Source organism: Mobula birostris, chromosome 16 (assembly GCF_030028105.1).
Source record: "Mobula birostris isolate sMobBir1 chromosome 16, sMobBir1.hap1, whole genome shotgun sequence".
Lineage (NCBI taxonomy): Eukaryota > Metazoa > Chordata > Chondrichthyes > Myliobatiformes > Myliobatidae > Mobula > Mobula birostris.
Genome location: NC_092385.1, coordinates 11,963,313 through 11,988,425, shown reverse-complemented (window position 1 = coordinate 11,988,425; position 25,113 = coordinate 11,963,313). Strand labels below are relative to the sequence as shown.

Genomic DNA, 25,113 nt, shown 5'->3' with positions numbered 1-25,113 from the left:
TGATGAAGTAGGTTCAGCATTTAAAACCTATCTCAAACTGTTTTGGACCTGAATGAATTCCTATGGCTATTAAGAATTAGTACAATACATTATCTTAACTTTATATTTATAAGAAAAACAGAAGGAGGATAAACAGCCCATTGGGTCCATTCTGACTCCCAGGAGAGTAAGTGCATCAGTCACATTCTCTCCTCTTCTTTTTATTTCACTCTGACCCTGATAAATGTAATTTAACTTGCAAATTGTTCCTCTTTGATTCTTTTGGACACTCACCAACACCTGACGCAATTTACACTGACCAGTTAACTAACTTACACATCTTTAGGACGTGGGAGGAAAGCAGAGTGCCTTTTTAAAAATTTATACATTTGCGGGATGTGGGCATTGTCAACTAAGCCAGCGTTTATTGCCCATCCCTAGTTGCCCTTGAGAAGGTGGTGATGAGCTGCCTTCTTGAGCCGCTGCAGTCCCTGAGGTGTAGGTACAGCGGTAGTGCTGTTAGGGAGGGAATTCCATGATCTTGACCCAGTGACAATGAAGGAATGGAGATATGTTTCCAAGTCAGGATGGTGAGTGACTTGGAGGGGGATTTCCAAGTGGTGGTGTTCCCAGGTATCTGTTGTTCTCATCCTCCTAGGTGGTGAAGAAGGCAAATGCAATGTTGGCATTCATTTCTAGAGGAATAGAGTATAGGAGCAGGGATGTGATGTTGAGGCTCTATAAGGCACTCATTTGAGAATCTCCAAATATTACTGGGATAACTCGGGGCTTAAAGTCCCATAAAATATCACTCTATGCTGATGACTTACTTTTATATATTTCTAATCCTCAAAAATCCATCCCTGCTGTTTTAGAGTTATTAGCACAATTTAGTCTCTTTTCAGGTTATAAATTAAATCTCAGTAAGAGTGAACTTTTCCCGATTAATAAACAACTTCCCTTATATCATAACTTTCCATTTAAATTGATTAATAATTATTTTTCATATCTTGGGATTAAAATTACTTGTAAATACAAAGATTTATTTAAGATTAACTTTTTACCCTTAATTGACCATATTATTCAACTTTCATCTAAATGGTTTCCTTTATATTTAATTTTGATTGGTCGTATTAATGCAGTTAAGATTTTTTTTTGCCAAAATTTCTATATATATTTCAGGCATTACCAATCTTTGTTCCAAAATCTTTTTTTGATAAAGTTGATCAAAAATTTCTTCATTTATTTGGCAAAATAAAAACCCGAGACTGGGTAAAATACATTTACAGAAAGCTAAGAGAGATGGAGGTTTAGCATTACCTAACTTTAGATTCTATTATTGGGCAATTAATATTCCACATATGAAATTTTGGTTACTTGACCAGGATATACTATCCATTCCTAAATGGGTAGCATTGGAATTACAATCTGTTCAGGGCTATACACTTGGCTCTATTTTAGGTTCCTCTCTTCCTTTTGATTTGAAACGCCTCAAACAGGTATCTAACCCAATAGTTAAATATACCTTACGTATTTGGTTTCAATTCAGAAAATTTTTTGATCTTAACCAATTTGGGCTAGTGATTCCTATTTTAGGTAACATATTTTTTCCTCCCTCTTTTACGGATCGTGCTTTTCAAATTTGGAAGACTAAGGGTATTTCACGGTTTTTGGATTTATTTTTAGATGGTTCCCTTATGTCTTTTGAACAATTATCTAATAAATATAATTTATCAAGAATACATTTTTTTAGATATCTACAAGTTAGAAATTTCCTAAGTACTATACTTTCTTCTTTTCCAATGCTTCCTCCTACATACATTTTAGATACTATAATTAACCTTAATCCATGTCAGAAAGGTGCATCGGCTATGATTTATAATATTATTATGAAACTTAGGAAATCTCCATTTGATAAGATTAGGGTAGATTGGGAACAGGAATTGGGGTCTATCATTTCCGTGGATGACTGGGGGCAGATTTTACAATTAGTCAATACTTCCTCTATCTGTGTTAAACATTCCCTAATTCAATTTAAAGTTGTTCATAGAGCACATATGTCCAAAGATAAATTAGCTCGCTTTTATTCTCATATTAATCCTTTTCGTGATAGATGTCCGCGGCAGATAGCCTCTTTAACTCATATGTTTTGGTCTTGTCCTACTCTGGAAACTTTTTGGAGAGACATTTTTAATATTATCTCCAAGGTATTGAATATAGATATCTCTCCTCACCCTATTACTGCTATCTGTGGACTACCTAAAATTTCCAGTAATCTTTCTCCTTCAGCCCGTAGAATGATTGCATTTCTTACTTTAATGGCGAAGAGATGTATCTTACAACATTGGAAAGAGCTTAATGCTCCAACTACCTTTTTTTGGTTTTCTCAGACGATATTATGCTTGAATTTGGAGAAAATTAGAAGCAATCTTTATGATTCCTCACTTAAATTTGAACAGACCTGGAGATCTTTTATTCAATATTTTCATTTAATGTCATTTTTTTTTTCTCCTCTTTTTTTGCTCCATATTTCTATACCCTTCTTGTTTTTTTTACTGTTTTTAATGGAGGTCGGGATTGAGGACGTGATTTTAAGTTTTTTAACTCTGCTTGGTTCCAAGTTAGCCCATTGCTTTGCTTTGCTTTTAGTTAGTTGCACGGTGGTTTTTTTGGGGGTTTTTGTTTCCTTTTCTCTATTGATATATATATATATATATATATATAAAAATTAGTATACTATTATGTTACCTTAGTATGTTATGTTTAAATTACATTGTTTGTATCATTTTTTTTTGTATTAATATCTCCTGCAATTTTATTATATTCTAACAGTGTATTAGTGCCTATATGGCTTACCTTTTTGTATACTTATTCAATAAAAAGATTTAAAAAGAAAGAAAGAGGCTCTGTAAGGCACTGATAAGACCTCATGGAGTACTGTGGGCAGTTTTGGGCTCCTTATTTAAGAAAGGATGTGCTGACATTGGAGAGGGTTCAGAGAAGATTCACTAGAATGAATCTGGGAATGAGAGGGTTAACATATGAGTCCACTCTTGGACTGTATTCCTTGGAGTTTCGAAGAATGAGGGGGGACCTCATAGAAACATTTCAAATGTTGAAAAGCATGGACAGAGTGGATGTGGCAAAGTTGTTTCCCATGGTGGGGGAGTCTAGTACGAGAAGGCATGACTTAAGGATTGAAGGGCGCCCATTCAGAACAGAAATGAGAAGAAATTTTTTTAGCCAGAGGGTGGTGAATCTGTGGAATTTGTTGCCACGGGCAGCAGTGGAGGCCAAGTCATTAGGTGTATTTAAGATAGAGATTGATAGGTATCTGAGTAGCCAGGGCATGAAGGGTTATGGTGAGAAGGTGGGGGAGTGGGACTAAATGGGAGAATGGATCAGCTCATGATAGAATGGCGGAGCAGACTCATTGGGCCAAATGGCCAACTTCTGCTCCTTTGTCATATGGTCTTAAGGTCATGGTTGTGGGTCTGGAAGGTGCTGCCTTGGGAACTTTGGTGTGTTGTTGCAGTGCATCTTGTAGACAGTACACAGTGCTGCAACTCTTCATCAATGGTGGAGGGATTGGATGCTTGTGGAAGGAGCACCAATCAAGTAGGCTGCCTTGTACTGGATGGTGTCAAGCTTCTTACCTAATGCACCTACAGGAAACACAGTCTCAGCAAGAATGTGCAAACTCTGCACAGACAGCATTGGAGATTGGGATCAAATCCTATTCATCAGCTGCTCCACTGCAGTGCTCAATCCGGAATCAGAATTAGATTTAATATTGATAGCATATGTCGGAAATTTGTTAACTTTATGGCAGCAGTACAAAGCAATATATGACAAATAAATATAGAGAAGAAAACTGAGTTATATTAAGTGTATGCATATATATATGTTTGTTTAATAGTTACTTAAACTAAGTAGTGCAAGATAACTGAAATAAAAAAGTAGCAAAGTAGTGTTCATGGGTTCAATGTCCATTTAGAAATTGGATAGCAAAAAGGAAGAATCTTTTGCATAAATCTGCCATTGTTAACTATCTGGTCAGATGGATTACTTCCAATTTATCTTATCACTATTACTGTTCAGGGAGTCCTCAGGGAGGATTCACTCCCTAAAAGATAACTTACAAGATGAGTCAGTAGTAAAGAATATTCCAGCTTGGTCTTTTCCAGTCCAAATGGAATGTTAGCATTCTTTTCTAGAGGGCCAGAATATAAAAGCAAGGATGTGACACCAAGGCTTTATAAGGCATTGGTCAGACTATATGTACAGAAAAGTGAGCAGATTTGGGCCCCTTATCTAAGAAAGGATGTGCTGGCATTGGAGAGGGTTCAAAGGAGGTTCATGAGAATGATTCTGGAAATGGAAAGGTTAAACGATGAACGTTTGATGGCTGTAGCCTTTGCTGACTGGAGTTTGGAATAAAGAGGGGGGGATCTCACTGAAACATATCGAATATTAAAATACCTACCTGTCGAATATTTAAATAATAGACTGGACATGGAGAGGATGTTTTCTATAGTGGGGAAGTCTAGGACCAGAGGCCACCAATTCATCATAGAGGACATCCTTTTAGAATAAAGATGAGGAGGAATTTTTTCAGCCAGAGGGTGGTGAATCTGTGGAATTTCTTGCCACAGACAGCTGTGGAGCCCAAGTCATTGGGTATATTTAAAGTGGAGGTTCACGGGTTCTTTGTTCGTAAGGATGTCAAAGGCGGGAGAATGCGGTTGAGTGAGATAATAAATAAGCCATGATAGAATGATGCAGCGGACTTGATGGGCCCAATGGCCTAATTCTGCTCCTATATCTTATGGCTTTATGGTCTTATTTAAGTTAAAATTGCTTCCTGATAACAGTTTCAAATTTGCTTTTTATTAATTTGAAGTCACAATTCCTGCCACTGGTTTATTTAAAGTAATATTCCAGCTTGGTCTTTTCCAGTCCATTACCGGAACTTATTCATTCCACTTTGTCATAGCATTATTTATGACTAGGACATGACAGAGCATTCCTTACCAGTGTACATCTGAATATTATTTGTTGTCAATTAACAACCTTACTAACCGAAGTTATTTTCTTGAACTTGCTATAAATAATAGTAATCTATTTTAGTGTTGAGAACAAATTTAAAAAATATTTGTCTCTGATATTGTTCATAAACAGTCTTTGATTTCTATTTTTAGCCACACAGCTGTTTCTCGTCTGAGGCTGACCCAGCATGAGATGAGGAACTGCAGTATACTTGTTCTTACAGAAACGTGGCTACAGGACAACAAACGTCAGGCCTTGCCACTCAGACTTGTGCTAATATTATTTTGTGACTGTATGTGCTCTCATAACTATATGTGCTGTGTTTTGCACCTTGACCATGGAGGAACAATGTTTTGTTTAGGTTTATACATGTGCATGGTTGAATAACAATTAAACTTGAACTTGATACTTCTTGTATGCAGAAATTCCAGCTGAAACTTTTGTGACCATACTTCTTTGGCTGTAGAGCATTTCTAGATAACCCTGAGATATGAAATAATATTATGCAAATAAAAATTGCTGGAGGAACTCAGCAAGTAAGGCAGCATACATGGAGAGGAATAAACCAGGGATTCCCTACCTGGGACCCATACACCCCTTGCCTAATGGTATTGATCCATGGCTTATAATGGTTATGAACCCCTGGAATAAACAGTTGTAGTTGGGCTGAGACCCTTCATCAGGATGATGACTGACGCAGTCATCTTGTGTGAGTGTGTGATTTGTTTAGGGGGTTTTCAAATATCTGCTGAGTCCCTTGTGTTTAGTCTTATGTAAATATTGGTCTCGCATTAAGAATCTAAATAAGCTGCATAACACGATGTTCCATTTTCCCAAAATAAAAAGACCTCCCAAAAGAAAAATTATAGTCTCCTTGACAGTGCAAAAAATAAGTATAGGGACTTTGATGTAATATAAAGAATAAACATTTTAAATATTAATTCTTGATGAAAATCACACTTCATTATACATGAGTCAGTGGGTTTAACAAAATAAATGAATTGCATTGGCGACATCTGTAATTCGAGGCACACTATTTTTCTGTAAAGCACATGAAGATTTTAAAGGGTGATAATTACATATGTATGTTGGAAACATGTGAGTTTAATGTAAGAAATTGTTGGCCAGACAGTCAGACAACTTCAAATATTGGTTGGGTGTTGACTTACCAAAAGAGCAGAGACATGCATCTTATGTTGTACATTTATAGTGGTTCAGCTATTAGAGATGTAGCTTTTCATGCCAGTGACCCAGGATTCAATCCTGATTTCTAACAATGAGTAAAGCTTACATGATTTCCCAGTGACCTTAACTGTTTCATGGAACACAGAATAGGAGAGTACAGCATAGTGTTATGCTGAACTAAACATTTCTCCGCTCACCTGAAATGAACGTCCTCTGCTTTTGACCACTCTGTCTGCACCTCTCATAATCTTAAACATATCTATCAAGGCACCCCTCAATCTCCTTTGCTCCTTAGAGAAAAACACTAGTTTGCTCAACCTTTCCTCTGATAGGGGTTCACAACCTTTTTGATGCCATGGACCAATACCATCAAGGGAACTGCTGCGAGCCTAAAGCATGTTCTCTAATCCAGTCAGCATCCTGGCAAATCTCCTATGAATCCTCTCTGAAGAATCCACATCCTTTCTACAATGAAGCAACCAGACATGAACATGGTACTTCTAAAATTGTTGAACTGGAGTTTGAGAGCTGTAACGTTACCTCATGCCACTTGAACTCAATCCCCAGAATAAAGGCCAACACAAGCACCCCATGAACCTGCTGGCAACACTGAGGGATCTATGGACTTGGACTCCATGGTCCTCTCTTCCTTCGCACTGCTAAGAATCCTGCCATCAACTTGACCTTTGAGTTCAATCCTCCCCTGGGTGTTTAGTTTATTCCCACATCTCAAAGGCAAGCAGGTTGATGTGTAAATAGGGAGATTTAACTTGCCCCCAGGGTATAAATTAAATTTTGAATCTGGGAGCCCTGGATGGGAACAAAGGGAGAATAAAAAAGGATTAATATCTGATGGGTGTCGGGGTGGAGACGTTTCTCTACCAAAGGAAGTGTAGAACATTCCTTCCCTCCACTAGCCCGCAGCTCAACCTTTGGCAAACTATAGCACCTGTGTAATGCCCCCCCCCACCCAATCAGGATCACATGGAAGCCATAGGAGCAGGTGGTAGATGGTCATATGAACAGCTGGTGCATATCACAAGTTCTGGTTATGCGACCTCTGACACCAGGCAGACAATCTCCTGAAGAGTATTGACAATGGCTGTGGTCACCCATCTGGTAAAGACACCGCCCAGAAGAAGGCAATGGCAAACCACTTCTGTAGAAAAATTTCCCAAGAATAATCATGGGCATGAGACCATGAGAGTCCACATCATAGAACATGGTACATAATGATGATGATGATGAATATAGGATTAATGTAATGTAAATGAGTGGAGGCAAATGGAATAGGTAGGCTGTTCCTGTACTGTATGAGTCTAACCAACCTGTGTCCCAGTTGAATCAATGGCATGGCAAAGTGGGTTTAAGTAGCTTCATACAAGATTTTTCTTGTGCGTAATAGCATGGTGGTAATGTACTGATTGTAGAGTAATAATTAATAACCTGAGGACAGAAGTTCAGGTTCTTTCAGTGCAACTGGGAAATTTAAAATCAATAAATTAAATATAATAACATGAGGTAATAGGAGCAGGAGTTGGCCACCAAGCCCCTCAAGCCTGCCCTGCCATTCAGTACAATCGCGGTCAATCCATCTAGATGTCAACTCCTCTTATTGGCCAGTTCCACATATCCCTCAATTCCATAAGACCGTAAGACAAAGGAGCAGAAGTCGGCTATTCGACCCACCGAGTCTGCTCCGCCATTTTATCATGAGCTGATCCATTCTTCCATTTAGTCCCACTCCCCCGCCTTCTCACCATAACCTTTGATGCCCTGGCTACTCAGATACCTATCAATCTCTGCCTTAAATACACCCAATGACTTGGCCTCCACTGCTGCCCATGGCAACAAATTCCATAGATTCACCACCTTCTGGCTAAAAAAATTTCCTTGCATCTCTGTTCTGAATGGGTGCCCTTCAATCCTTAATCATGCCCTCTCGTGCTAGACTCCCCCACCATGGGAAACAACTTTGCCACATCCACTCTGTCCATGCCTTTCAACATTCAAAATGTTTCTATGAGGTCCCCTCTCATTCTTCTAAACTCCAAGGAATACAGTCGAAGAGCGGTCAAACGTTCCTCATATGTTAACCCTCTCACTCCTGGAATCATTCTAGTGAATCTTCTCTGAACCCTCTCCCACATCAGCACATCCTTTCTTAAATAAGGAGCCCAAAACTGCACACAGTACTCCAAGTGAGGTCTTACCAGTGCCTAATAGAGCCTCAACATCACATCCCTGCTCCTATACTCTATTCCTCTAGAAATGAATGCCAACATTGCATTGCATTCGCTTTCTTCACCACCGACTCAACCTGGAGGTTAATCTTAAGGGTATCCTGCACGAGCACAAGTCCGGTTGCATCTCAGAACTTTGAATTCTCTCTCCATTTAAACAATAGTCGCTTGTTTATTTCTTTTGCCAAAGTGCATAACCATACACTTTCCAACATTGTATTTCATTTGCCACTTCTTTTCCCATTCTTCCAATCTATCCAAGTCTCTCTGCAGACTCTCTGTTTCCTCAGCACTACCAGCCCCTCCAGGTATCTTTGTATCATCAGCAAACTTAGCCACAAAGCCACCCATTCCATAATCCAAATTGTTGGTGTACAACGTAAAAGGAAGCGACCCCAACACAGACCCCTGTGGAAAACCACTGGTAAATGGCAGCCAACCAGAATGGGATCCCTTTATTCCCACTCTCTGTTTCCCGCCAATCAGCCAACACTCTATCCATGTATGTAACTTTTCCATAATTCCATGGACTCTTATCTTGTTTAGCAGCCTCATGTTCAGCATCTTGTCAAATGCCTTCTGAAAATCTAAATTCACAACATCCACTGCATCTCCCTTGTCCAGCCTACTTGTAATTTCCTCAAAAAAATGCAATAGGTTTGTCAGGCAGGATTTTCCTTTCAGGAAACCATGCTGAGTTCTGCCTATCTTGTCATATGCCTCCAGGTACTCCGTAACCTTATCCTTGACAATCGACTCCAACTACTTCCCAACCACCGATGTCAAGCTAAGAAGTCTATAATTTCCTTTTTGCTTCCTTGTCCCCTTCTTAAATAGTATAGTGACATTTGCTATCTTCCAGTCCTCCAGAACCATGCCAGAATCTATTGACTTTTGAAAGATCATTGCTAATGCCTCTGCAATCTGCAGAGCTACTTCCTTCAGAACACGAGGGTGCATTCCATCTGGTCCAGGAGATTTATCTACCCTTAGACTATTTAGCTTCCTGAGTACTTCCCCTGTTGTAATTGTTACTGTGCACACTTCTCTTCCCTGCCACCCTTGAGTGTCCGGTATGCTGCTGACATCTTCCTCAGTGAAGACTGATGCAAAATACTCGTTCAGTTCCTCCACCATCTCCTTATCTCCCATTACAATTTCTCCAGCATCATTTTCTATCATTCCATATCTACTCGCACCTGTCTTTTACTCTTTATATACTTGAAAAAGCTTTTAGTATCCTCTTTGATATTATTTGCTAGCTTTCTTTCATAGTTCATCTTTTCCCTCTTAATGACCTTCTTAGTTTCCTCTTGTAAGCTTTTAAAAACTTTCCAATCCTCTGTCTTCCCACTAATTTTTGCTTCCTTCTATGCCCTCTCCTTTGCTTTAACTTTGGCTTTGACTTCTCTTGTCAGCCATGGTTGCATCCTTTTTCAGTTCGAAAATGTCTTCTTTTTTGGAATATATCTGTCTTGCACCTTCCTCACTTCTCACGTAAACTCCAGCCACTGCTGCTCTGCCGTCTTTCCCGCCAGTGTCCCTTTCCAGTCAACTTCTTCCAGTCAATTCCTGATTCTCTCAGATTATTTTTCACTTAGCTTTATTTATCACATGTATGTTGAAGCATCGAAACAGACAGTGAATGCATTGTTTTGCACCGACAGCCAACAGAGTCCGAGGACGTGCTGAGAAAAGTCCACAAGTACAGTCATGCTTCCAGCACCAACATAGCGTGCCCACAAGTTACTAATCCTTACTAATCTATACATCTTTGAAATTTTGGAGGAATCCAGAGGAATACCACGGGGTCATAGGGAGAATATACAGACTCCTTACAATTAACGGTGGAAATTGAGCCCCGATTGCTTGTGCTGTAAAGCATTATGCTAGACATTATGCTACTGTGCCATCCTATATAGACAGGAGATTTATCTCCTCCTTAAATATATATATCCAATGATCTGGCCTCCATCATTCTCACAGGGAGAATTCCAAAGATACATTACTTTCTGAGAGAAGAAACTTGTACACACCTGTTTTAAAATGTGGAGAATGGAAATTTTACAACCAAGTTCCTTTGCTTGTGACTCCATCAATATTAAAAACATTTCAATATCTACCCACTCAAGCCCTGTTAGCATTTCCTGTGTTCGAATAATATCACTGCTCATTCTTCTAATCCCCAAACATCCAAAAGCCCATTCTCTCTTGAAAGGACAAAATAAAATTTGAAAGCAAAAGATAGTTTGTATGTAATAGTAACTGTGAAAACCACTGGAAGGTGGCAACAGTATATTTATTTCACGAAGATCTTTCAGGGTTTCAGAGAAGGAATTTTACCCAGCCTGAGAGCCAAGACATCTAAGTATTCTTGGAAGTACAGTACTGTGGAAAAGTCTTAGGCATATATATATATAGCTGGGAAGCCTAACACTTTTGTGCAATACTGTAATAATTTTATGTATTGCACTGTAGCGCTCCTGCAAAAAAAAAACAAACTTCATGACCTATACGAGTAATGATAAACCTGATTCTTGTATGGGTCTCTGTTGTGGACTGAGAGTGGGAAGAGGACAGGGAGAGGGGGATCATAGTTAGGAAAAGGGGGAGGGAGAGAGAAGGGAGCAGGAAGCACCAGAAAGACATTCTGTAATGATCAATAAACCAATTGTTTGGAATCAAATGACCTTACCTGGTGTCTCAGGGCTGAGTGTATCTGCACAAACGACATTGCCACCCACCCCTGGCACTCCTTCTCTGCCACTTGTCCTACACCCCTCCGGAGACACTCCACCCTCCCCATTCCCAAGATCATTTGTTCCAGCCAGATTTACAAACTTGCTGTCCGCTCCACATTGACAAATACAGTGCTGTGCAGAAGTTTTAGCTATGTACATGTGCCTAAGACAGTTGTACGGTACAGTAGTCATTCAGTTCAAGGGTAATTAGGGGTGGACAATTTATGAAGACTCGCATCCTGTGCATAAGGTTAAAAAATATTCCACTCTATAAAGTGCATGTAAACTGTCTGTAAAAAATGTCAAAAATGGTTTAAGTTCCAAAGGGAAAGTCGTGTTGAGACAGGACTTTAAGTTGTGACTAAACACTCAACAGTAAAGGAGCACTATATTTTCCGGAAGGGCTTTATTGTGTATTTCACATGTCTGACCTAAGGAGAGAATGCTTGATGCAACCATTAAATGCACTACGTGGAAACATTATTATTCTCAAATACTGACATTCCTTCATTCAATAGCACAAATTTCCCTACTGTCTCCAAAGAAAAAACACACATTGGAGCAAGAGCTTGGTTACAATGCCAAACGTCTTGAAATAACATTGGTACAGAGCCAGAGATTGCCTGCTTTTTTGCAATGTAACTCTTGCATTACACAGAATCACATACCGTACAAACAAATAGGGAAAGCTGAATAGAGTCTGTCTGTATCTGTCACCACCTTCACAGGCACTGGAAATGCTTCACTGTTGTGTAATACGTTTTGTATATAGTTTTAGCATCTGTGCTCTCTTTCAAAAATACTAATGTACCTCTTGTGGTATTATTCAGAGTCCATGGAATGAATGGTTAATAATGTTGGCTGTATCACATGAAGCAATACACACTGCAGTACTCTCTGGTTACCCATGTTTAATTACGGCTTGCTTCTTTAAAGTCACACAACTGAAGTTGTCAGACACAGTGAGGTAAGTTAGATTATAGTTTGTATTAATAAAATAAATTATCTGTTGGTAGTTATCAAAGCATAAATTTTCAATGTGGGAACCAAAGAAACAGTGATGAAATAGTTGTTTCCTGTGTATTTAACACTGAAATGGAAAGCTCTATACTTAGAGCAGTTACATCGTGTTACAAGACCAGAGGAGCAGAATTAGGCCATTCAGCCCATCACGTCTACTCTGCCGTTTCATCATTGCCAATTAATTATCCCTCTCCATGCCATTTTTCTGCCTTCTCCCTGTAACCTTTGACACCCTTAGAAGCTATCAACCTCCGTTTTAAATGTAACCAATGACTTGGCCTCCACAGCCGTCTGTGACAATAAATTCCACAGATCCACCACCCTCTGGCTAAAGAAATTCCTCCTCATTTCCATTCGAAAGGGATATTCTTATATTTTGAGATAGTTCGCTCCAGTCCTAGGCTCTCCCATCATAGGAAACATCCTCTCCACGTCCACTGTATCCAGGCCTTTCAATATTCAATAGGTTTCAAGGAGATTTCCCACTGATTCTTCTAAACTCCAGTGAGTATAGGCCCAAAGCCATCAAATGCTCCTCATACAGTAATCCTTTCATTCCTGGGATCACTCTTGTGAACCTGTGGCCTGCAGCTAACGGGCTTCCAAATTGGCTGCAGTGATGACTGACTTGGTGGCCGTGGACTCACTTTCATGAACATCGGTTCTGAATGTTATTTGCTTACTTTTATTGTCTGCACAATTCGTATTTTTTTCTGCACTTTGATTGTTGATGGCTATTTTCAATGGGTTCTTCTGGATTTCTTTGATTTGCCGCCGCCTGTAAGGAGTCGAATCCCAATGTTGTACGTAGTATACGTATTTTGATCAGAAATGTTCTTTGAACTTTGAACCTCCTCTGGATCCTCTCAATGCCAGGACATCCATTCTTAGATAAGGGGCCCAAAACTGCTCACAATACTCCAAATGCAGTCTGACCAATGGCTAATAAAGCCATCTTGATTTTTTTATTAAATATTTTAATTTGATTAATTATCAGTAGAATGAATAATTCAGTTAGTTTCTATGAAGGGCACAGTTTAATTATAGATTAAATCCCTTCCATTTTGTGTCAACTTGATTTACATTATTTCCAGTGTGCACATGTACATAGTGTTCTTAACTGTGAACCAAAAAGGTCTTGGTCGAAGTCCAGAGACTTGAGAGAACTATTTGGGCTGACTCCTCATTGTAGTACTAAGGAAATGATACACTACCGAGGTGCTGACAGGATGTTCAAATGAGGCCCCATCTGTGCTCCAAAGCTGATGTAAATAGCCATGTGAGTGAAGAAGACCAGGCCAAAGCTATCTCTGCGACCCGCAGTGAGCTGGTGGTGCAGGACTGAACAGACCTAAACTGAATATGACTGGACACCTGGTTAGATGTTTGATATTCCATGTGTTGTCTGCTTGCTGTTTGCCATTTATGCAATTAGTTCATTTTTTTCCTGCATATCAGGTGCTTGATATTTTCTTGAGTGGGTTCCATGGTATTTCTTTGTTCCATGGCTGCCTGTGGGAAGACAAATCTCAGAGTTGTATTCTGTAGACAGACTTTGATAATAAATGTACTGTGAATCTCTGAATTTTTGAAAATCTCCAAATTGTGGTGGACAATATATCTCAAGGGATTCAAATTGAACATAGAACATAGAAAACCTACAGCACAATACAGGTCCTTTGGCCCACAAAGCTGTGCCGAACATGTCCTTACCCTAGGAATTACCTAGGGTTACCCATAGCCCTCTATTTTTCTAAGCTCCATGTGCCTGTCCAGGAATCTCTTAAAAGACCCTATCATATCCACCTCCACCACCGGCACCAGCAGCACATTCCATGCACTCACCACTCTCTGCGTAAAAAGCTTACCCCTGACATCTCCTCTGTACCTACTTCCAAGTACCTTAAAACTGTGCCCTCTTGTGCTCGCCATTTCAGCCCTGGGGTAAAGCCTCTGACTATCCACATGATCAATGCCTCTCATCATCTTATACAGCTCTATCAGGTCACCTCTCATCCTCCGTTGCTCCAAGAAAGAAGGCTGAATTCACTCAACCTATTCTCTTAAGACATGCTTCCAAATCCAGGCAACATCCTTGTAAATCTCCTCCTTTCTATGGTTTCCACATCCTTCCTATGGTGAGGCGACCAGAACTGAGCATAGTACTCCAATTGGGGTCTGACCAGGGTCCTATTTAGCTGCAACCTACCTCTCGGCTTCTAAACTCAATCCCATGACTGATGAAGGCCAAGGCACTGTATGCTTTTTTAACCACAGAGTCAACCTGCGCAGCAGCTTTGAGCGTTCTATGGACTCAGACCCCAAGATCCCACTGATCCTCCACACTGCCAAGAGTCTTACCATTAATACTATATTCTGTCATCATATTTGACCTACCAAAATTAACCACTTCAAACTTATCTGGGTTGAACTCCATCTGCCACTTCTCAGCCCAGATTTGCATCCTATCAATGTCCCGCTGTAACCTCTGACAGTCCTCCACACTATCCACAACACCCCCAACCTTTGTGTCATCAGCAAATTTACTAACCCATCCCTCCACATCTTCATCCAGGTCATTTATAAAAATCAAGAAGAGTAGGGGTCCCAGAACAGATCCCTGAGGCATACCACTTGTGACTAACCACCATGCAGAATATGACCCGTCTACAACCATTCTTTGTCTTCTGTAGGCAAGCCAGTTCTGGATCCACAAAGCAATGTCCCCTTGGATCCCATGCCTCCTTACTTTCGCAATAAGCCTTGCATGGGGTGCCTTGTCAAATGCCTTGCTGAATTCCATATATACTAAATCTACGGCTCTACCTTCATCAATGGGCTTAGTCACATCCTCAAAAAATTCAATTAGGCTCGTAATGCACAATCTGCCTTTGACAAAGCCACGCCGACTATTCCAAATCATATTATGCCTCTCCATATGTTCATAAATCCTGCTTCTCAGGATCTTCTCCATCCCAACTTACCAACCACTGAAGTAAGACTCACTGGCCTATAATTTCCTGAGATATCTCTACTCACTTTATTGAATAAGGGAACAACATCCGCAACCCTCCAATCCTCTGGAACCTCTCCTGTCCTCATTGATGATGCAAAGATCATTGCTAGAGGCTCAGCAATCTCCTCCCTCGCCTCCCACAGTAGCCTGGGGTACATCCAGTCTGGTCCCGGTGACTTACCCAGGTTGATGCTTTCCAAAAGCTCCAGCCCATCCTCCTTCATAATATCTACATGCTCAAGCTTTTCAGTCCGCTGTAAATCATCCCTACAATCGCCAAGGTCCTTTTCCGTAGTGAATACTGAAGCAAAGTACTCATTAGGTACCTCTGTTATCTCTTCTGGTTCCATACACACTTTTCCACTGTCACACTTGATTGGTCCTATTCTCTCATGTCTTATCCTCTTTCTTTTCACATACTTGTAGAATGCCTTGAGGTTTTCCTTAATCCTGAACGCCAAGGCCTTCTCATGGCCCCATCTGGCTCTCCTAATTTCATTCTTAAACTCCTTCCTGCAAGCCTTATAATCTTCTAGATCTCTATCATTACCTAGTCTTTTGAACCTTTTGTAAGGTCTTCTTTTCTTGTTGACTAGATTTACAACAGCCTTTGTACACCATGATTCCTATAATCTACCATCCTTTCCCTGTCTCATTGGAATGTACCTATGCAGAACTGCACACAAATATCCCCTGAACATTTGCCACATTTCTTCCGTACATTTCTCTGAAAACATCTGTTCCCAATTTATGCTTCCAAGTTCCTGCCTGATAACCTCATATTTCCCTTTACTCCAATTAAACACTTTCCTAACTTGTCTGTTCCTATCATTCTCCAATGCGATGGTAAAGAAAATAGAATTGTGATCACAATCTCCAAAATGCTCTCCCACTGAGAGATCTGACGCCTGACCAGGTTCGTTTCCCAATACCAGATCAAGCACAGTCTCTCCTCTTGTAGACTTGTTTACATATTGTGTCAAGAAATGTTCTTGAACACACCTAACAAACTCCACCCCATCTAAACCCCTCACTCTAGGGAGATGCCAATCAATATTTAGGACATTAAAATCTCCCATCACGACAACTCTGTTATTATTACACCTTTCCAGAATCTGCCTCCCCATCTGCTCCTCGATCTCCCTGTTACTATTGGGTGGATTATAAAAAACACCCAGTAGAGTTATTGACCCTTCCTGTTCCTAACCTCTACTTACAGAGACTCCGGAGTGGACAATCCCTCCATGTCTTCTTCCTTTTCTGCAGCCATGACACTATCTCTGATCAACAGTGCCACACCCCCCCCCCACCTCATTTGCCTCCCTCCCTGTCCTTTCTGAAACACCTAAAGCCTGGCACTCGAAGTAACCATTCCTGCCCCTGAGCCATCCAAGTCTCTGTAATGGCCACAACATCATAGCTCCAAGTACTGATCCATGCTCTAAGCTCATCCATTTTGTTCATAATACTCCTTGCATTAAAGTAGACACATCTCAAACCATCGGTCTGAGCACGTCCCTTCTCTATGACCTGCCTCTCCTCCCTCTCCCCCCTCTCCCACTGTCTCCAAGTTTTCTCTATTTGTGAGCCAACCTCCCTTTCCTATGTCTCTTCAGTTTGGTTCCCACCCCCCAGCAATCCTAGTTTAAGCTCTCCCCAGTAGCCTTAGCAAACCTCCCCACCAGGATATTGGTCCCCCTGGGATTCAAGTGCAACCCGTCCGTTTTGTACAGGTCATTCCTGCCCCAAAAGAGGTCCCAATAATCCAGAAATCTGAATCTCTGCCCCCTGCTCCAATCCCTCAGCCACGCATTTATCCTCCACCTCACTCTATTCCTATACTCACTGTCATGTGGCACAGGTAGTAATCCTGAGATGACTAACTTTGTGGTCTTGCTTCTCAACCTCCTTTCTAACTCCCTGTAGTCTGCTTTCGGTTCCTCCTCCCTTTTCCTGCCAATGACATTGGTACCAATATATACCACGACCCCTGGCTGTTCTCCCTCCCACTGCAAGATATGTTGGACGCGATCTGAAACATCCCGAACCCTGGCACCTGGGAGGCAAACTACCATCCGTGCTTCTTTCCTGAGTCCACAGAATCGCCTGTCTGACCTCCTAACTATCACTGCTGCCATCCTCTTCCTTTCCCTACCCTTCTGAGCCACAGGGCTAGACTCTGTGCCAGAGGAACTGCCACAGTTGCTTCCACCAGGTAGGCCGCCTCCCCCAACAGTACTCAAGCAGGAGTACTCATTGTCAAAGGGTACAGCCACAGGGGTGCTCTCTAGCCTCTGACTCCTGCCCTTTCCTGTCCTGACTGTTACCCACTTCTCTGTCTCCCCAGGCCCCGGTGTGACTACCTGCCTGTAGCTCCTCTCTGTCACCTCCTCACTCTCCCTGACCAGATGAAGATCATCGAGCTGCATCTCCAGTTCCCTTAACACGATCCCTAAGGAGCTGCAGATCGATGCACCTGGTGCAGACGTGGCTGTCCAGGAGGCTGGGAGTCTCCTTTACTTCCCACATCTGACACCGAGCAGAGAACACCGGTCTCACACATATTCTTCCTGTCTGTATTCTACACAGGCAACCTACCTCACCTCGACTCGTTATCGCTGAAGCCCCGTTGAACCAAAGCCCTCCTACTCTGTCTCCCTCTACTCTGTTGTCCGCTCCTCTGATGCCCGCTCTATAAAGCTGTCTCCTTTTAAACTCTACTCGCTGTTCTCACTAACTGACGTCCACGCACTTGCGCAGTCGTGCCTCGATCGAACTGCTGAAGAAATAACCATCTCCTTTTAAACTCTTCTCGCTGTTCTCACTAGCTGTACAGTTGTGCCTCCATCAAACTGCTGAAGAAATAGATTATTCCTTATTGTTAACTACAAATCTGAAATACTGAGGATGTGGTAAATCAGAAGTATCATTAGAAAAGATTAGATGAGTTTATTGTCATGTTCTCCTCAGTACCCTGACTGGTTGTGTCATGTTCTGACACAGTAATTGGAATGCAAAGGGATATAAGAAGCTATACAGTCATGGGCTCAGCCCAATATATCACAGGCACATCACTCCCCACCATTGGTAGTATCTATAGGAAACATTGCCTTAAAAAGACAACATCCATCGTTCACAGCTTCCAGGAGTGTATACCAGTCTGAAGTCCAACACTAGTGGGTTCAGGAACAGTTACTTTCCTTCAACCATTTAGTTCTTGAACCAACCTAATCACTAGAATTTATTTATTTATTGAAATACTGGGTGTTGGCGTGTGGTCAAGTGGTTAAGGCATTCGTCTAGTGATCTGAAGGTCGCTTGTTCGAGCCTTGGCTGAGGCAGCGTGTTGTGTCCTTGAGCAAGGCACTTAACCACACATTGATCTGCGGCGACACCGGTGCCAAACTGTATGGGTCCTAATGCCCTTCCCTTGGACAACATCGGTGGCATGAAGAGGGGAGACTTGCAGCATGAGCAACTGCCGGTCTTCCACACAACCTTGCCCAGGCCTGCGCCCTGGAAACCTTCCAAGGTGCAAATCCATGGTCTCACGAGACTAACGGATGCCTATTGAAATACCGTGCAGAGCAGGCCCCTACTGCTCTTCAAGCCACACCACCCAGCAACCCCCGATTTAACCCTCACCTTATCACAGGACAACTTACAATGCCCAATTAACCTAACAACCAGTATGACTTTGACTGTAGGAGGAAACCGCAGTACCCTGAACTTAGTGATGAGATTCCTGAGGCATCTGTATCTTCTTCCTGATGGCAGCAGTGAGAAGAGAGCATGTCCCTTGGCGGCAGGGGATCCCTGATGATGGATGTTACTTTCCTGCAAAAACACTTCATGTAGATGTGCTCATTGGTGGGGAGGGCCTGTGACTTTTGCACAGTACTGTGGCAATTTTATGTATTGCACTGTACTGCTGCTGCAAAAAAAACAGACACATTTCATGACCTTTGTGAGTGATGATAAACCTGATTCTGATATGGGTCTCTATTATGGACTGAGAATGAGAAGGGGGAAGGGAGAAGAGAATCATGGTTGGGAAACGGGGAAGGGAAAGGGGAAAGTGCAGGAGGCACCAGCGAGACATTCTGTATTAATCAATAAACCAATTGTTTGAAATCAATTGAATTTGCCTGGAGTCTCAGGGCTGGGTATGTCTGCACCCAAGTGCCACCTCTGCCCCTGACACTTCTTCCCCGCCACCTGTCCCATACTCCACTCTCACCATTCCCAACATTCTTTGCTCCCATCAGACTTACAACCTCGCTGCCCACTCCATGTTGACAAATACAGTATTATGCAAAGATCTTAGCTATATATATGTGCCTAAGACTTCTGCATAGTACTGTACATCTTTTTCTCTTCGCCTGACAATTGCTGAAATTTTTAAAATTTCTCTCGCTTTCAACTCATCTTTGTCTGCCTTCCTAACATTTGTTGAACTCTTGAGTAATGTTCATCCCATCCTCTTAACCTATGAAAATTCCTGAGACATTTCACTCTTACAGTTGCTGATTTCACCACTATTTTTCAGTGCTGTATCACATTAATCAAATATGTGTGTTTGTGTGTGTGTGTGTGTGTGTGTGTGTGTGTGTGTGTTTATCTGTGTTCATTCTTAAATAAGGTGTTTGGCTCACTGTGGCAATGACTAGGATTCTGTAAAACCTATGAATCCAGTAAATTTTCAAAAACAAAAACTTTCCAAAGTCTTTTAAAGTATCTTTCTTTATCAAGAACACGTGCCCTTGTTATGGTAGGTTGCAGAATTTCTGACAGATCGCATTCCAACCCCTTGAGGCCAATCATTCCTCAGTAGACTGGAATCTCTCAAAAAGAATTCATAAAGAACATTTGAGGCAGGGAGTATGCGTTTATGGAGTGGCTAATCTCGTAGATAGTGTGGTGACTATGTTTGATTAATTAAGTGTGTTACCTCAGTGGATTAACCATTGGTTAAGATATGAGGAATGCTTGATGGTTTGGGGACTGTACTCACTGAAGTTCAGAAGAATGAGGGGGTATCTCATTGAAACCTAGTGAATATTGAAAAACTTGATAGAGTGGATGTACAGAGGATTTGTTTCCATTAGTGGGAGAGTCTAGGACCAGAGGGCACTGCCTCAGCATTAAAGAATATTCTTTTAGAATATAGATGAGGAGAAATGTGTCTAGCGACAGAATGGTGAATCTGTGGAATTCCTTGCCACAGTTGGCTGTGGAGGCCAAATCACAGGTTATATTAAAAGCCGAAGTTGATAGGTGCTTAATTAGTAAGGGTGACAGAGGTTACAGAGAGAAGGCAGGAAAATAAATCCACCATGGTCGAATATTGGAGCCAAATTGATGGGCTGAATGCCCTAATTCTGCTCCTATGTCTTATGGTCAAAAGGAATTCTGGGAAGTTAAGTAAACTAATTGCAAGGAGAGGTCCACAAGACTGACATTTATCCAAATGTCTCTTAAATGTTAAAGAAGAACCCACATTCACTTCTGTTGGTGGATTGTTCTACACTCACACCACCCTCTGAGTGAAGAAGATCCCCTTCAGGTTGCTGCTTAAATATTTCACCTTTTACCCTTAACCTATGACCTCTAGTTCTAGTCTCACTCAATCTGAAGATGCTTTTACCCTGTCTATATCACTCATAACTTTATATACCTCTATCAAATCTCCCCTCACTCTCCTCGCTCCCGGGAATAAAGTCCTAACCTATTCAATCTTTCCCTTTTTTATTTATCTAGTGATACAGCATGGAGTAGGCCTCTCCAGCCCTTTGAGGAACATTGTCCCAGCAACCACACAACTGAAGCACCTTCAATATATTTTTAATCATTCCCCTCCCAGTTCTCCAGCATGAATACAGATAAATATTCATTTAAGGCCTCACCTATAGTAGTACATCCTCTAGTTTAATACAGATTGCCGCTTTGGTTTATTGGCTGCAGGTATTGTCCTTTGAGTGCGCTCATCGCGCCATCATAGCTCGGCTGGTCTCTGATCATTGAGTAAACCCGTGGACTGACCCTGGAGAGTAGAACTCTGCGCTACGCTGTGGGGTTGGTCACTTTAATCTCCTCTAGGTATGATTCGAAGCAAGCCAGCCAGAGTTCGAAAGCGTTTCCAGCTTCAGGTGTTTGCGGGTCGAGGTCTAACTTGTCGGGTCTCTGTGTGGGTTCCATGCTTTAAAATTACTGCGAATAAAATTGAAGCACCTTCAATAACTCCAAAAGATTGAAGTAGGGTAAATACTGAAAGGCTTTTATTCGTAGTAAAATATGACTTCCATGCTGAGTGTCTGTCCCTGGACTGAGGGGGAGGAGCAGGGCGAAATCACCTTTATTCAGGGTTCTGTGGGAGGAGCCACAGGGGCAGTCAGCAGAGGGGCGTGTCCAGACAGTTAACCCAGTTACAACATATATATGTGGTTTACCACACAACCCTGACTAATTACGGGACAATTTACATCGAACAATTAACCTATCCAGAACGTCTTTGGACTGCGGGAGGAAACCGGAGCACCTGGGGGAAACCCACACACTCCATGGAGAGGACACACAGTGACTCCTTTCAGAAAGGGGCTGGAACTGAAGTCTGAATTCTGGAACGACCCAAGCTAACCACTGCGCTAGTCCCAGTAACATCTTTGTAAATTATCTATGTACTCTTTCAAGCTTATTGATATCTTCCCTCTAGGTAGATGAACAGAGCTGCACACAATACTTCAAATTTGGTTTAAATAGTACAAAATTAAAAAAGCATTTTTATGCACTTGTTATAGATCATTTGTTGCAATTCTATGGTCATATTAACTTTAGTTAGGCAAGTGGCCTAACTAAGCTGCGCTTCTGAAGAGACCACGATCAGACTGTACAGCAGGAGGAACTTATCCCAACATTTCATCCAAAATAAGAGGGAAGCAAAGACTGAAAATCAAAAAAATAAACCTGTAGCAAAAACAGAAAATAATGAAAGTAGTCAGGGGTTCAAGCCACATCTATAGCAAGAGAAATAAACTTAACATTTCGGGTTGAAGACCGTTTTTCAGGTTATTAGGCTTCTGGACTCCCTGCCGCATCACATTTGAAATGTCACCGGTTAATTCCAGCAGAAGTGGCTGAGACAGGTTTGATGTTGTCATTTAAAGTTAAACTGGACAGCTATATGGACAGGAAAGGAATGGAGGGTTATGGGCTGAGTGCAGGTCGGTGGGACTAGGTGAGAGTAAGAGTTCGGCACGGACTAGAAGGGCCGAGATGGCCCGTTTCCGTGCCGTAATTGTTATATGGTTATATAATCTGTTCGGTACTCCACAATATTTAACTTATTCACTTTACTTTGTTTATCTACGTGTAATTCATTTGTAGATTTACCTCTTACTTTCCTAATTTACTAATGGTGTTGAGGTCTTCATCAGCGACGATGGACAAACCACCACCACCACTACTTTCCTAAGTTATTGTGTGTTATGTGTACTACTGTGCTCTACACAGTGGTCCACAGAAATATCGTATCGTTTGGCGGTACATATGTATATATATAGTTAAAGGACAATAAACTTGACTTGGACTTGAACTGGAAAGCAGAGGAGAAAAGTGTGTTAAATACAGGGAGGGTGGTGGAAGGGGGAGTAGGGAAGCAAATAATTATGGAGTACTTAATCTGATACATTTAGTTGGGTTTTATCTTGGAGAGTGTCCTGTAAGGTGCGATTAATTCTTAATTAAACAGTAATTTTAAGATTTCATGTTCTGTTCCTAAGCTTATATTGAAACCCTGTCAAAATTAAATGTTAGAGGTGAAAGTAGGTGCTTGTCACTTCCTATAAGAGCTAGTGCAGAGGGATTGGCACTGAAGAGCTAATCCAGTGAATCAATAGACTTGGAGATATGGAGCTGGCTTTCGTACAGCTCGGACTCCTGACTTGAGGCTAAAGCTGAGACACATGAAACCTGTATATGCTGGAATTTAAAGTAACACACAAAATGTTGTAGGAACTGAATGATCAGGTGGCATCTGTGGAGGGAAGTGGACAGCTGACATTTCAGGTTGGGACCCTTCATCTGGACGAAACAAGGGTCTTAGCCTGAGTAGTTGACTCTCCATTTTCCTCCACAGATGCTGCCTGACCAGCTGAGGTTCCTCCAGCTTTCTGCGTGGGGAGCCCAAAGCCGCCTTGCTCTGCATTTTCCCCTCCCATCGGCAGTGCATGAAGTTGAGGATCACGAATTCTCGGCTGCTTGCCTTGCAAGGAAACTGAGGGGAGAAGTGAGTGTTGGGGTGGGAACGGTGACTCCGAGTTGCTATTGGAAGTGGGAGGAGGGTGGGGGGGGGAGTAGAGAAAGATTGGCAAAGGAGTACTTAGAGGATAATAAGAAATGGTTCTGGCTTCACCATCAATCAATGGGTCAGGCAGCATCTGTGCAGGGAAATGAACAGTCAACGTTTTGGATCATGACTCTTCCTAGAACTATGGTCCACAGGATAAAGGGATGCCCATTTATGTTTGAAGTGGAGAGGAAATTTATGTATTTATTTATTGAGATACAGGGCTGAATAGGCTCTTCCAGTCCTTCGAGCCGCACAGCCCAGCAATCCCCGATTTAAACACAAAATAATGTGCAGATGCTGGGGTCAAAGCAACACTCACAACACGCTGGAGGAACTCAGCAGGTCGGGCAGCATCCATGGAAAAGATCAGTCGACGTTTCGGGCCGGAACACTTCGTCAGGGGTTCCGGCCCGAAATGTCGACCGATCTTTTCCACAGATGCTGCCCGACCTGCTGAGTTCCTCCAGCGTGTTGTGAGTGTTGCCCCATATTTAAACCTCACCTGATCACGGGACAATTTACACTAACCAATTAACCTACCAACTTGTACGTCTTTGGACTGTGGGAGAAAACCAGAGCACCTGCAGGAAACCCACGCAGTCACAGGGAGAACACATAAACTTCTTACAGGCAGTGGTGGGAATTGAACCCAGGTTGCCTGTACTGTGAGGTGCTATGCTAACTAAGCACTATGCTACCGTACTGATTCTCTTAGCGGGTGCTGGAATTAACACCCTATAGACTACGTATGCCGAGCAGTTGGGCGAGATGGACTGATTTCTGGACTGGGGTGTAGGGAACAGATGGAAAAACTGGGAGACAATTTCAAGTTCAATGTGTTCATCTAGTACTTTCTGGCTGTACTGTGTGGACTTCTTCTGGGTGCTGCAGTTTCCTTGCATATTTTAAAGACATATGGGTTAGGGTTAGTAAGTTGTGGGCATGCTATGCTGGCACCAGAAGCATGGCAACACTTGCGGGCTACCACCAGCACATCTCGGACTGTGCTGACCGTTGAAGATTCCTCGTCAGAACTAGGAAGGAGAGGTTTCACCATTTCATGTACTGTTGCTAGATTCCCTCTAAACACTGAGAAACTAAACTGCAACATCTGAGAATGTATTTTGCAAAGAGCTTTTCTGCTGCGCTCCTGGGACATTGGCCAGCTAGGTTCTGGAGCAGCAGAATAACATTCATCTGGCGGGCATTCAAGATGCAGTTGACGTTGGAACTTGGGCGAAGCTGAAGTTCAAGAGTATGTGGTAGAAGCAAAGTGGTTCAGCTTTCTCCCCGCAACCCATCTGACTCCACACAGAATTTAATTAAGTGTAACCACTCGGCTGGTGTTTTTGCTGACTTGCATGGGCTGATGTTTGGAAACACCATTCAGCCAAGTACCATGTGTTCAGTTGAGCAGGTCTGTGTTTCTGCAGATCTCCTTTCAGCTAATAAAAAGTAGAGGGCTGGCGGGTTTGCACGTGCTGTACTTTTGTGAGGAGATGGCTAACCACGGCATTACGCAGTAAAGAA

General features: G+C 41.9%; 1 protein-coding gene across 2 annotated transcripts in view; it reads left to right on the top strand.

Moving 5' to 3' along the window:
* sema3b (sema domain, immunoglobulin domain (Ig), short basic domain, secreted, (semaphorin) 3B) overlaps positions 1-25,113 on the top strand; it is a 495,602-nt gene that overhangs the window by 50,848 nt on the left and 419,641 nt on the right. Inside the window, exon 1 of one of the 2 annotated variants that reach the window (XM_072280307.1) lies at positions 12,132-12,164. The exons of the other annotated variant lie outside the window; for it this stretch is intronic. The gene's annotated coding sequence lies outside the window, so the exon portion shown is untranslated. Of the gene's footprint in view, positions 1-12,131; positions 12,165-25,113 lie in introns of those variants that run through there. 2 annotated transcript variants of the gene reach the window in all.